This window comes from Anas acuta, chromosome 2 (assembly GCF_963932015.1).
Source record: "Anas acuta chromosome 2, bAnaAcu1.1, whole genome shotgun sequence".
Classification (NCBI taxonomy): domain Eukaryota; kingdom Metazoa; phylum Chordata; class Aves; order Anseriformes; family Anatidae; genus Anas; species Anas acuta.
In genome coordinates, this window is record NC_088980.1 from 102,164,424 (window position 1) to 102,179,280 (window position 14,857).

Below are 14,857 nucleotides of genomic sequence, written 5' to 3' on the forward strand. Positions count from 1 at the left end.
GATAAGTATTTTCAAAGTGTGAAGCTATTATGTCTGATGTGGAGAGAAAAGCACAATAAAATCTATAGCTTGATAAGAAAATTGTTAAGTTGTAGATCAGTTCCCCAAAGGACAATTCTTTATGAAATTAAATATGTGAATGAAAGCTACTCCTGTCACCAGTAACAGACGAAATTGAGGTAACTTCATACAGTAATTGCACTGTGAGGGTCAAGGGAAGAAACATGACAAAATGCAGAAGTAATATAATGGAAATCATAAGAAAGAAGAAGAAGAAGAAAAAAGTAAATATACTAATTACTGCTTCAGGTCTTCCTATGCTTTGGTTACTTTTAAAGAATAAATAAAATAATATCTCAGATGAAATATTAGATTAAAAATTCAGGAACTTTAAGGGAGTTGTTTAAAATTTGAGATACAAAATAAATTTAAAATAGCAACATCACAGGGCTTTGAGAATAAGCATTAAATTCACTACTGAACAGAGGCCTGTCCTAATCATGTTCATTATAATTCCCTGCCCTGTAATTCACAGTAGTATAGATGGGTTATGTTTAAAGTAAGCTCTGAAGCTTACCTAGTTCAGTCTTATGCTAAAGGAAGGTTAAAATTCAACCTGAGATGAAGTTGTCCAGCTGAGTTCTGAAAATTTGTCAATGATGAAAACAGATATTGGGAAAACTGGAAACATAAATTTTAACAGTTTGAGCTAAAAGGACAATATTTTAGCAACTCTTATGTACCTGTATATATTCATATTTTTCCTGAATTGAGAAAGATGTGTGCTTAACCCACGTTCACCAGTCTGCTACACTTGTAATTCATCTTTAAAAGAGATTAAGTTAGTTCCAGCCTGTACTATGTAATAAAAAATCTTGTGCCATACAACTAGGTCTTGTAATGCTGAGAGTTATGCTGACAAGGGCAACTTTATAAATGTCTGTACCTGGCATTAGTTAAAAAAGAAACATAAGCCCAGCAGCATACCAGCTGATTGAAGGAAAAGACTCAAATTCAGAATGAAGTTTGGGAAATAAATTACAGGAATCAAAGGACAGTAGAAAGTAGTTTACATTTTTAAAGTGAGGAAGACCTGATGAGACAGCAAGTATCCAGTACAGAAAATTCATTGCATACACATCTAAAAAAGCAAGACATAAAGGATAAGCTACTGCCAAGTTGTGCTCCACATTTTGTTGCCAGCACAAGCATAACAGTAGCAATAGCAACTGGGGAAAGGTATTGACTATAGAAGAAAACTGAGAAATCTGGAAAACAACAACAACAAGGAAACAAAGTGAAAAAAGAAGCCCTAAGCCCCCTCCCCCCTCCCCCCCCCCCCCCCAATATTAAAAGTCAAAGACTCAACAAGATTATTCTTTTTATACTATATGCATTTCCCACACATTTTTTTTTTTTTTTTTTTAATGGAGATAGAGATCCCTGTGTTGAGATGAACACCACAATCTGCTGTCATTGTAGGTCCTGAGTGCTGGGACAGACTGCCTTTGAAGTCCAGGACCTCAACAGGGAGAAGAGAGAAAATGGGAAAAGGGGACTCCAAATCACACCTTCCTGAAAGAGGTCCTGAAAGAGCCCTTCTTAACGCTCTTAAAAATTTAAACTAAGGGGACACCCTGGATCAACCTTGTCCCACCCCAATCCCCACAGCCCTGCCTTTCCTGGCCTTGGGCCCACCCACAGGCCCGTGTCTTGTCCTGGCTTTGGCTCATCCCTGTCTCTGGGGGCAGTCCAGTGCTGGGGCTGCTTTACTATCCCCCGCTACCCTGTTCCTGGTGGAGTGGTGGGACTGGCCTAACTACAAGGGCCTGCTCTGATGGACTAGGGGAGTCCCTGTGGTCCGTGGACCCTACAGCACCCTGACAGGCTGCTGCCAAGGATCATGAACAAAACAGCAGACCACTGGCCCTGACAGCTTTTCACCTGTTTTCAATCTGTGCTTTGGCTTGCTGTAGTAGCAATATCAAAATTACATAAACACCAAAGAGGAACAAGAAGATAGGAGTTACTTAATTATTTTCACTTAAGTTTAATTGTCAACATTTTGAATGGTAATTTAGTTTTCTGAGTTCTCCCCATCCCTCTTTCTTCATAATGTTGGGACTCCTGCCAGATTTTTATTTTTATTTTTATTTTTATTTTTATTTTTATTTTTATTTTTATTTTTATTTTTATTTTTATTTTTATTTTTATTTTTATTTTTATTGCTTTAGGTTCTCTCTGTGCTGTTTGGAAATGAAGAGTTTTAATATCTGAAAAGTTTAAAACCCATTTTAGTCAAGAGACTACATGGATTGTGGATACCATTTGAAAGCTTAGCACTTTATTTGGAGAAGGGAGGAGTGATAAAAGGACCCAGTTCATCTCAGTACACTGAAATCCACCTTGACAGATTTGCATATTTATGCTACATAGAGCCACTGCAATAAACACATTGTGCAATATACAAAAAATAAAAAATAATAATAATAATAAAAAAAAGCCTTCAGGGCCATTTGGACTATTAAAAGGAAAGATATTGGAAGGAAAACCATAAAAAGGGGTTGGTTGTTTTTCTTCTCTGCTGTTGCTGATCTTTTGTTAAAACTGGACCAAAATAAATAAATAAATAAATAAAGTAAATCTTATTAGACAAGATGGAAGAAAACCAGCAGACAGAACTGACAAGAAAGAGCATGTGGAGTTTTAGATACCATAATCCATTTATAGGTATAGTCATTTTCAGATGAATATTTCTTAAGAAGCCACCTGCAAACATTTGCAAAACTCCCTGCAGTTGTCAGCTGTATTGGTCTAAGGAAGTCTCTTACCTTTCACTGCATAAATGCTGACACCCTGCTTTTTTCTTAAATCCACAAGCCATTCATTACTGACAACTTGCCTTCAGCCTCTGAGGTACCTTGGTGACTAGAAGATCTATTCTAAGTTCAGAGTTAACCATCTAATGTTGTGACAGGTTTTTGCTGCTGCTGTGTTTGTTTGCAGAAAAAATAAATAAATAATAATAATAATAGAAATCTTCCAACTATCTCATTTGAATTGATGTCTCTATTTTATTCATATGGTACAGCTCCATACCACTCATAGATTTCTTAGTGCCAGTGTTTTCAGCATTATAGCTAGCATAGTTAATGACTTTGCGTATCATCATGATCAAAAACTTTTGAATCTGCTCTTTTCCTGTTATATCATATCGCTGAATACAAACAACAAAAACAAAAGACAACACACCAAAACACAAAAACACAACTCATGGTGAAAAACTGCTAAATGATTTGTGATGGGTTGAGTGAAAATGATTCATATTGATTTTCCTGGAAGGCAGCATTTTCCTGCATTAAAAATTAATGAACAAATTACTGGCCATTCCTATAACTTAATCCTGCATTTTAACAGTTAAAAACACTTCTACCAACTGCCCATATTAATAGAAATGGTCACACATTTTACTTAGATAAAAGCACAGCTGGATATTTATGAGACACCATTTTTTTATAAATGTAGAAATTCAGTAATTATCACTTTTGTGCAGTAGTAATAAGCACAGCTGGGGAATGCTTCTGCTGCTGCTGTTTCATTGGCTACAAACCTAAACTTCAAACTTATAGGTCCTTGCTTGTTCTCATCTGTTTCTTTATTCTACATAGAAAAACACATACACACATACAAAACTAAAAAACTAAAATGTCAGAACATCACAGTGAAGTCTGTGCCTGATCCATACAACTAGTGGTTGATGACATGTTCCAAGGCTAGTGGAGTCAGCATAACTGTCTTTCTGCCTTGGGATAAAACCATGAACATTTTTCAGAACTGAATCACTGAAAAGGCTAAGTAAAAAGATGAAACTAAAAAAATAAAATATGTATTCTGTCCACACACATGCATATTTAATTTTTCTAGCTCTCATAATAAAAACCTGGAATTATCTCAGAGCTCTTAAGTACTGCTTGTATGCTCATTTCCTTCCTTCCTTCCTTCCTTCCTTCCTTCCTTCCTTCCTTCCTTCCTTCCTTCCTCCCTCCCTCCCTCCCTCCCTCCCTCCCTCCCTCCTCTGTCTTTCTTTTATCAAATTCCAGCGCTGTTTAAAACAAAGTGCAGTATAGCATGGAAGAACAGTATCTATCTAGTGATAAACAGCTATCCTGAACTACTATTCAGGAGTCTCTAATTACTTTCAAATTAGTTGGGTACATAAGCATCTGGTGGCTAACATTCCAAACTGTCACCTACAAACTAAATGTGAGATATACATGGTTAGACTTTATTTATAGCTGACAGAGCTTGGAACTACTTGACTAGATAGAAATTGTAGAATAGTTAAAAATAAATAAATAATATTTTTTTAAAATTGCCTGAGGTATTTCTTTCCTGTCATTTCCTGTCACTTTGCACTCCCTGAACTGATGTAGGGTTGGTGTCTTTTGTCTACTCCCTTCAGCATGTTTGAATCCTTGAAAGGGTCAGATAGTCCTGTTTTTCCAGTACTTCCTTCATGATACAATTGTCCTTAAATTCAGAATTTACTTATGCATTTCCTCTTCAAAAACAAGATGTCTCCAAATACTGACTGGAAGAATTTCCCCTTTGCATTGGCCTTCCAAGCTGCCTGGCACAGGGGACAACTGAATATATGACACTGTGAAAGTTATTACACATTTGTTTTTTAAAAAAAAAATCCACTTCCTTTTCCCCTTTTATTACCAATAAACATTTTTTCTTTCCTTTTTAGACAATTATATGGGCTCTAGATTTATATCTTTTACCCATTTTAAATATTCTGTGAAATACATAGGTGGAAAAATCATGTAATCCCCAAGGCAAACTAACCACTGGACTATACTGGACTCTACATATTTTCAAGAGCCCTACATTATCTATGAGGTAGCAAAAACCAGACTAATTAGGATCCTCTTCAGGGAAGGCACCTTGTTTAATGGCTATTAAGGGAGATGTTTTTGGAATACATTCATAGTCTGGCTGTACCTTATGATTTCTTGTAAATCTCTGTGGCTAGAAAGTGTTATCTGAAACAAATATCTAGGGACCACATCTCAGCTGGTTATTGTAGGCGGTACTGCTGTTGGTAGTTTGTGGTTGGTTGTGTTTTCAGCTCCCATGCAGAAGGACTATATTAAAAAAAAAAAAAAAATAAACAAACAAACAAACAAGGAGAAAATGGATAAAGTAGTGTCAGAACATAGCAGCATCAACTTCACAAAACTCAGTACAGACCTTCTGGGATGGACAGGTCATTTTATTAAAATAAACATACAAAGCAAAAAGCTAATTGCACTCAGCAATGCTCACATCCATACTCACATAATCATAGTGGCGTGGTTTAACCCCAGCAGGCAGCCACTCACAGCTCCTGGTACACCCCCAGCCTCCTCGCTGCCAGGGCAGCATGAGGAACAGAAAGATCCTTCACCTGTGCAAAGACTGTTCTGCAACAACGAAAGCATTGTTGTGTTATCACCAGTATTTTCATCAAAAATCCCAAACATAGCATTGTGTGCACCTCTAAGAAAATTAACTCTATCCATGACACATAGTAACCAAGATCTGTGTGTGTTAGCAGTCTCTCCACTATGCTATTACCAAGGTGTTTGTACAATGGCTGTTGAATCAGAATGAAACAGAGTAAAAGGAACACCACATACTCATCAGTATCCTCAGTTTTTCTTAGTGACTGTGGACTAGTTTTGCACGTGTCTGTTGTACTCTTCAAAGGTTAATTTTTCCATCCTTTCCAACACTTATGATTACTCAAAATTTACTCACTTATTTGTCTGTTGATATGGATCGTCTGAGAATCAGCATAAAAGTGTGTGTGTAGGAGGGGTCTCGATGACCTGATAATCTAGGTACTATCAACACATGCTATTCTTACAAGCCTCTCTTTCTTCTCATTTTCCTTCTTTAATTTCTATAGCTGAAAAGTCTTAATGATTCTCCATTCACAGCAATCTTAATGATTTTACTGCATTTCCCAAAAAATGAATTTTGGAGAGCCATTTTCCTTTGTTTCTGATTGTTTCTCCTATATCAAAAAGACATTAAGGCAACACTTAAAATGGATTAAAGCTATTTCATTAAATGCAGTGGTTTTTATGTTTTTTACATGTTTTATAAGCAAACCATGCAGATCAGTAATCATTATGTCTGGTCAGATCTGACAGCCAGGGAATGTGAGTGACCTTGTAATGGTTCACAGTTCTCTGATTAATATACTCATTAATATCAAAGAATAAAAAGTGTCTGATATGCATGATATGCAGGATATTGACAGGCAGATTGACCCAAATCAGCAGCTTCAAGGAAAAAAACAAACAAACAAACAAACAAACAAATAAATAAAGTATGTCTGGGTTAAAGGCAAGAAGAACGTATCTACCTAGAGATGTAAAAACACTTTTCACCCCCAACTTTTGTCAGGCTAGTACTGAAAAGGACAGATCAGCTGCTTTGGGTCCTGGAACTACAATTCCTATGTCAGGGCTGAGAAAGTCTTTTGACAACATTTCAGCACATCCTCTCCTTGCTAAGTTCCTTCTGTATTAATTTTTCACTTCTGATTACATGTCCTTTAGTCTGAACTACGGTCATTTTAATATTCTTATTGGTATTAGCATCTTGATCTCGTCCATATCCTAATATATATTTCAAAATATTCAAGGCTTCTTTTAGTAGCATAATATTTTTTTAATAATTAACATTCTAATGCAATATTAAAAATTATTCACATAAAAATATTTTAATTTCTCAAAAATACAGCAGAACATGGGTATTTTCTATTCTATGCAGTTTTACCTAGACTATGATATTTAATAAAAGATTAGAGCAAAACTGTGTGAGGAGTAAAGAGAACATAAATGACAGACAATTTCTCTTGGTTATAGTGCTGAAAGGCAGTCAGTCATATCTCCCTTGACTGAAGTGCTCTATATTCAATACGTGAATGAAAAATATAAGTATGAATGATAATAGAAATATAATACAAATGTGAAACAAATGGTTAATCACATCTTGTAAAAGCTTTTGTAGGACATCATACAACAAGAATCCTACAAAGTTTGTTAACATTTCAAACCTGGAGTCCTGTACTGTAAACCACCCTTAAGGTATGCGACAAATTAACTATGGTTCAGAAAGATATAATCAGATAAAAGATTAACAAATAAATGTTTCACATTGTGCATTGTTGTATATTTTAGACCACTAGCACTTTCAACAATGTACTAAGTACATTATAGCACCCAAAAGTAATACAAAAAGTCTCTAGTTTTCTAAATCTCTGCATAAATTTAAAATTTATTTTCTGCAGAGATGATTAAGTTTTTTATAGGTATGCTAAAAAATGTAATTTAAAGCAGGTTTGAATGCATTGGGAAACCACTGGAAAATTTTAGACTTTTTGAATATTTTAACTCTTGCCTGAATTCATAATTAGAATTTGATTAATGCTATTGCAAACTCTGGATAAAAAGGTGAAACCTCATACAAATGCATGTACTTGTTTTTTGTTACATATTTTCTTGCTTCAACATCTATCATAAGGAAAAAATATTATATTTTTATTTCTTTCTTGGTCTGATATAACACTGCCCTAGGTAGTAACTATCTCATGCCTTAAGTGTGAATATGATCAAAATAGTGGCATTTTATAGGCACTCTGAAAAGCTGTGAGAATGTACTCAGGCTTTCAGCTGTAGAGAATTGGATTCCCTACATTGTACACTTCTGACTAGTGCCCAATTTTGCAAAAGTAAAAGATGGATAAAAGATGCATTGGTAGCTGTTCTAACAGGCAGTGAAATCTTAATCAAATGCTCCTCCTGACTTTTTTATCAACATTTTTTTGCTGTTCTTGTTTTTACCGACATGCACAGATCATTCTTCAGGAAACTGAGACAGAGATTGCCAGCAGAGTGCAGCTATTTTCCTGGCAAACTTTTATTTAGTGGTTATATAAAAGTACATGACAAGCTAAAAATCAACTAAAATAACTAACTGCTGATGTTAGAAATGTTATGAGTCTAAATGTCTCTCTGTACTGACTCATCCCTTGAAAGTTATACCTGCTTTTGGGAATTACTGTTGAGAAAGGCGCATTGTGTTACCTCGGAAACAGCTGCGACTGCATGTGTATATTTAGATAGAAGGTATTTCACTTCCTTCAAATTTCTGTATGATATGCCATTTGCTTTTTCTTTAAGCTGTTAATGCAGTCAGTTCTTTGCTATCACATCTGCTCTCTTATACTCTTGAGTCTAGCCAGCTGCAGAAGATGGTGCTGTAAGGATGAGTGTTTGGTGACACAACCCTATTTCTCTTATATCCAAAAGTTCTCCAAGAGTAAGATAAAAAGAATATTATTAACGTATTTAGGAGCAGAAAGAAAAATTCTATGCACCATCTTTAAAGGATGCAATATTTCATCAAGACAGGTCAGCTAATAAAATCACACAAGGTGACTTCATTTCCTTCTATTTCACTTCACAATTGAGAGCAAGGATATTTGTCTATAAGACAGGTACTTAGCAGGAATGAGGTCTAGCCAGGAAAAAAAAAAAATACTGAAATTATGGGGTCTTATTTTTATTGCTGGAATTGAATTGCTGTGTGGCCTTGGGTAAGTTACTTAAACTGTCTGTGCCTTGTTTTTTACCTTCTCTGTAAATAAACCACTAACACTTATCTAGATGCTATTAAGCTTGAAAAAATACTTTGAATTCTTCACACAGAACACATAATAAAAGTGTACTTTCATTACTGATTATTATTCTCATTCTACACTGACCTTTCTCTAATTAAGGGAAACAATCACATTACTGATTTAAAAGTAGCATGATTCAGGTGTCAGAAAAATGAAACTCATATTAGAAGACATTCTGCTTTCTAAGATCAGATATTTATTTCAAAAATATGTACTGTATCAAGTTATTATGCATAGATTACTAAATGCTGCTTCAAAACAGACAACAAAAGAATTGAGAAAATACCATCTACAATTTCCCATTAGAGAATCAACACAAGCCTGTTTTCATAATGTCTTACACTTTTTTATTTTTGTATGTTAAAAATAGAAAAAATGTTAATTGAAAACATGGAAATGTGTTTCCTCTTCAGTATTAAAAATATGAATTTCCCTTTGCTAAATCTCAATTAATCTTCTCTCTTTCTCTCTCTGAACCTTAGAATATTTTTTTTTGCCATTATTCTTTCCTTAAACACTGTACCAAAAAATAATGAAGATACTTTCTGAATAGTCACGATAACTGAGTGATAAAGACTCCTGTGCACAAATATTATGAGGTGAGAATCTGCCAGGGTGAGATGCTTTTTCCTAATTAAAGTGGTCTTGAGTAAAGTAGGGGAATTATAATAGGTAGTTTCAGTTGTTCAGCCAGAAATAACAGAAATTAGGAAAGGTTAGATGAGCACCAGTAAAGGAAAAAAAATGAAAACTTAAAAGCACCTCTCTAAAATCAGTGATTTGGTAAGTATGTACACATGCAGTGTTTAAGAACCTCTAACAACTAGAATATTGTTCTTTCCAATATCTACCCTAAATTTTATAATATTACATGTATTTCATCTAACCCTAAATCAGATTTATACTTATTTAGTTAATGAACCCAGAATGTTGTTTAGTGTCTCAAAAAACAGGAAGTGTGGTATTACCTCTGTTATCAGGTTGGGAAAAGAATCAAGAATACAGTTTACACTCAGAAATTAACACAAATAAGTAAGGAAATAGAACTGGTAGGAAAACAAACAAACAAAAATGTAGCTATGGAGTCCAGTGCTCACCAGATATAGATTACTATTTAAACAACATTTAATTGAATAGGCACAAAAAATACTTAACAGAATGTATTATAAATCATAATACTTAGAACTTTCAACAAACCAGACTTCACTGATTCTACACAATATAAAAAGCTAAATGTATGGGAAATATAGCTCAGGACATGATAGGAATTGATATTATCTTTGATCCCTGAAAGAATGTGAGCATATATTGGACGACACCATCTAACTAATGCCACTGAAAAGCAACTTATACCAGCTTTCTGATGTTTTCTGCCACTCAGCCTTCAAAAGGACTTCTTGACCACTAGTTTAATGATGTGTGATGATTGTCTGAGTGTCTGAGCAAGAAATGCTGAGAGGGTACATGAAAGATTTTCAGTACTGCTCCAAATGCTTTACAGGATGGAAAATAAATAAATAAAATTAAACAATGCAGCAATAAATAAATAAATAAATATTAAATATTATTTATTTATTATTTATTAATAAATAAATGAATATATATTTATTACAATAAATATAATAGGTAAATATAAATAAATATATATCCATATAGGAGGCAATCTCAGAGACATGTAACTTCTATGTAGTGTCATGCATAGTTACATGCATAGTTACATCCATATGGTCACGTATATGGTGGTCTTCTAAAACAAATCCTTCCTGTTCTTATATTTGTAGGGAGTTTTCCATTCTCATGGTCATACATAGGCTTTCTCTGCACTTAATACAGGTTAATTTCTTTTTTTTTTTTTTTTCTTATCCTGAGTTGGAAGGGACCCTTAAGGATCATCAAGTCCAACTCTTGACACCGCACAGGTCTACCCAAAAGTTCAGACCATGTGACTAAGTGCACAGTCCAATCTCTTCTTAAATTCAGTCAGGCTCGGTGCAGTGACCACTTCCCTGGGGAGCCTGTTCCAGTGTGCAACCACCCTCTCTGTGAAGAACCCCCTCCTGATGTCAAGCCTAAACTTCCCCTGCCTCAGCTTAACCCCGTTCCCGCGGGTCCTGTCGCTGGTGTTAATGGAGAAAAGGTCTCCTGCCTCTCGACACCCCCTTACGAGGAAGTTGTAGATTTCATCATCAGATCATTAAGACTGTATAGAATATTTTGAGTAAGAACCTGCAAACATGTTACACAATGGGAGGAATGTTTTTCTGTCTCTGTTAAGAATACTTTGATTCATCCCAGAATCTCATTAGCTTTTTCACAGACATGTCATCCTGTATTTAGATTTCTCCCTTTGTCACGGATAATTGATGTAGTTTCTATTTGTAGGCTTAAATTCTATTTAAAACTAAAGTGTAAATCTTTGTACTTTGTGTTATTTCATTTAATTTTATTTCCATAATTTTAGTCCACAAGTTCATTTGAATCTTCCACTTATTGATCTGATCTTCCAGATGTATTCATAATACTTTCAATTTGGTGCCACCTGTGCATATCAGAGCACACATTTAGTTCCTGCATTTAGTTCCCTGTGGTGGTTTTACCCAGCCGGGCAGCCAAACTCAACTACAACTGCTCTCTCACTCCCCCAGTATACTTTTCCAGTATGCTGGAAAGCAAAAAAAAAAAAAAAAATTAATAAAAAAGGAAAAAAAAAAAAGAAAAAAAAAAAGGATTGCAGGTTGAGATGAGGATAAATTAAAAGGAAAAGGAAGAGAGGAAAAAAACAAAAAACAACAACAAAAAAAAAAACTAGGAAAGGCCACATAGAGGCACAGAGAGAGCAAAAATAATCTTCCCATCAACAAGTGATGGTTGGCCATTATTGATGAATATAAGAATATAAGAGCATTTGAAATATCACTTTCTATAGCAGATGTATCAAGTGCTTTCTTAAGACTACATAGGTAGGACTGACTTTACTATGATGATCTAATACATCAGAGATCTTCAAATATGCAAATATATATGTATTTACAAGCATATTTGAAGCTGTTCTGGTTTTAACAAAAAGGCAGCTAAGCACCATACAGACATTTGCTCACTGTTTGATCCCCCCCTAACCCTAGTGGGATGGTGTAAAGAGTCAGAAAATAAAATAAATTAAAAAAAAAGGGGGGGGGGGAAATAACTCCTGGGTTGTGATGAAGACAGTTTAATCGGACAGGAAGAGGAAGGGAAAATGACAATGACAATAACAATAATAATAATGATAAAAGAATATAAAGAGTAAGTGATACACAATGCAATTGCTTGCCATCCACCGACTGATGACCAGCCAGACCCCAAACAGTGACCTCTCCCCTCAAGTCAACCCCCCTTCAGTCTTATTGTTCAGCATGATGTTATATGGTATAGAATGTCCCTTTGGCCAGTCTGGGTTCTGTCTCCTTCCAGATTTTTGTGCACCCACAGCCTCCTTGCTGGCTGGGCAGAATGAAAAGCTGAAAGGTCCTTGTCTAAGTGTAAGCCCTGCTCAGCAACAACTAAAACATTGGTGTGTTATCAACATTATTCTCATCCTAAATACAAAACACAACACCACACCAACTATGAGGAAAAAAATTAACTCTATCCCAGATGAAACCAAGACAGAAGTAAATCAGATGTCATATCTCTTTAAAATAACTTTGTTACTTGCTCAAGGGTCTGCAGATTTCCATGGATTTGTTTTTGTTTTTTTTTCTCCAAAATATGTTCTAATGTGTTTTGCAACATTGAGACCTATTAGACATCTGCTCTTTGTAGAATGTTTTTACTTGCTCCTATCCATTCTGAGAGCATTGCCACCATTAATTTGTAGTACTGGACTTCTAACCTCAAGTGATGAGTCTTTCAAGGCATAGATTCTTCAGAGACAGAGATTAATGGATGTGGTGGTTTTACCCAGATGGAAAGCTGAACTCCACCACAATTGCTCTCTTATTGCCCCTCCCCAAAATGAAAGGAGGAGAAAATACAATGAAAGGGCTTAAGGGTAGAGATAAGGACAGGGAGATGACTCAACAATTATCGTCAAAGACTCAGCATAGGTAGATTAATCAAATTTATTGCCTATCACTAGGAGACTAGCACAGAAAGAGACTAAAAAGCAAACCTGAAATGTCTTCCACCCATCCACCCTCGTCCACATCCTCCCTATGAGAGGCAGAGGGGAACGAGGAATGGGGGCTGCGGTCAGTCCCCAACATTTAGTCTCCTTCACAGTCACTCTCTGCCCCTGCTCCATGTGGGGTCCCTCCCACAGGATGTTGTCCTTGCCAAACTGAGCCTGTGGGGGCTGCCCAGAGGTAGCAGTCCTTCAAGAACTGCTCCAACATGGGTCTGTACCACACGGTCCATCCATCAGGAACAAACTGCTCCAGCACAGGTCCCCCCATGTGTGGCAGCTCCCCCCAGATCACTGCTCCTGCGGGGGCTCCTCTCCACGGGCTGCAGCTCTGGCCTGGGGCCTGCTCCTGTGGGGGCTCTCCATGGACCGCAGCCTCCTCCAGGCCACATCCACCTGCTCCACTGGGGCCTCCTCCATGGGCTGCAGCGTGGAGATTTGCTCCATGTGGAACCCATGGTCTGCAGGGGCACAGTCTGCTCCACCAGGGGCCTCTCCACAGGCCGCAGGGGAACTGCTGCTGCATGCCTGGAGTACCTCCTGCCCTCCTGCACTGCCCTTGGCGTCTGCAAGGCAGTTTCTCACTCCCTAATCTCCCAGCTGCTGCTGACCAGTAGTTTTTATTTCACTTTCTTAAATATGCTGTCACAGAGGCCCAAATAACATTGCTTATTGGCTTGGCTCTGGCCAGCAGCAGGTCTCTTTGGAAAGGGCTGAAACTGGCCCTTTTCTAACATGGGGCAGCTACTGGACTCTTCTCACAGAGGCAACCCCTGCAGTCCCCCGCTACCAAAACGTATTCCAAAACCTTGCCATATAATCTCTATACAATGGAGTATCCTGACTTTGCTAATGTATGCAGTCTAAGCTTTGTCTTCAGATATCCTTATTTCTGTTACAGCATCTATTTTTTATTTTTTTTTTAATAGGTTACCAGTATTTTCCATTATTTTTCTCTTTAGTAGTCACATTTAAAAAAAAAAAAAAATGAGGCAAAATATCCCTTGGGCAACTAGAATAGATTAACCTTGATCTTTAATCCTTTTTTAGTACATTCTATTTTCAATTTTCTTCTGTTTCCTATTTTTGCTCACCTTTTTCTATGACAGCTGTTGTTTAGCTTAACTAGATTGTAACTATTTTCACTATATTCCTGTTTTTTCTTTAAATCAATTCATAGTCACTCTTCTCACAGATTCTTTCTCCTTTCTTTGTGCTTGTGTTATTAATATTATTTTGGAAATGTTCATTCAGGCAATAAATCTCATATTTTTTCTATGTCCATTATTTTGCCCTCCTGCTTTGAATACAAGATCTAGTTCAAAGTTGCTCTTTTAAGAGAAAATGTTTCTTTTTTCCACATTCAGAGACTTTAAACCCTCCTTCAGTCTAGTCAACATCATCAATTAGAAGAAAGAAACTAAAACTTCAGAGGCTTATTTTTGTCTTGAACTTCAATGCATCAGTCACACATTATTTTACGTGGCTAATTCTGTTATAAAATACTTTGTGCTTGCTGATCTAAAACAACTGATTTCACTCCCTCATTTCAGATTTGGTCTCTCATTTCAGATATCTGCAAGCCCAATGCACTGGGTCTGCTATTTATTTCTTCCAGATATCTACTGAGGTTTTTACATACTGAACGTTTACAATTTCATATAGTTTAAAGGAAAAAAAAAAAAAAAAGAAGTAAGAGAAAAAAAAAAAAAAAGACATCAGAATTTTGTTTGAAACTGAATCAAAGTTTTGTGTAAAGTAATCAAATGCATCCATAGCTTGAGGAGTACTTTTGACTTATTTTAACATAACTACTAGAAGTTTTGAAAGTTGAGTATGGCATCTGATTAACTATCAGTAAGGTTTTATGACTGATCTTAACTTGAATTGTGTTTGCTTAGCTTACTATTTTAATTTCTAATGTTCTTATAAAAGTGCTGAATGAACAGTCCATT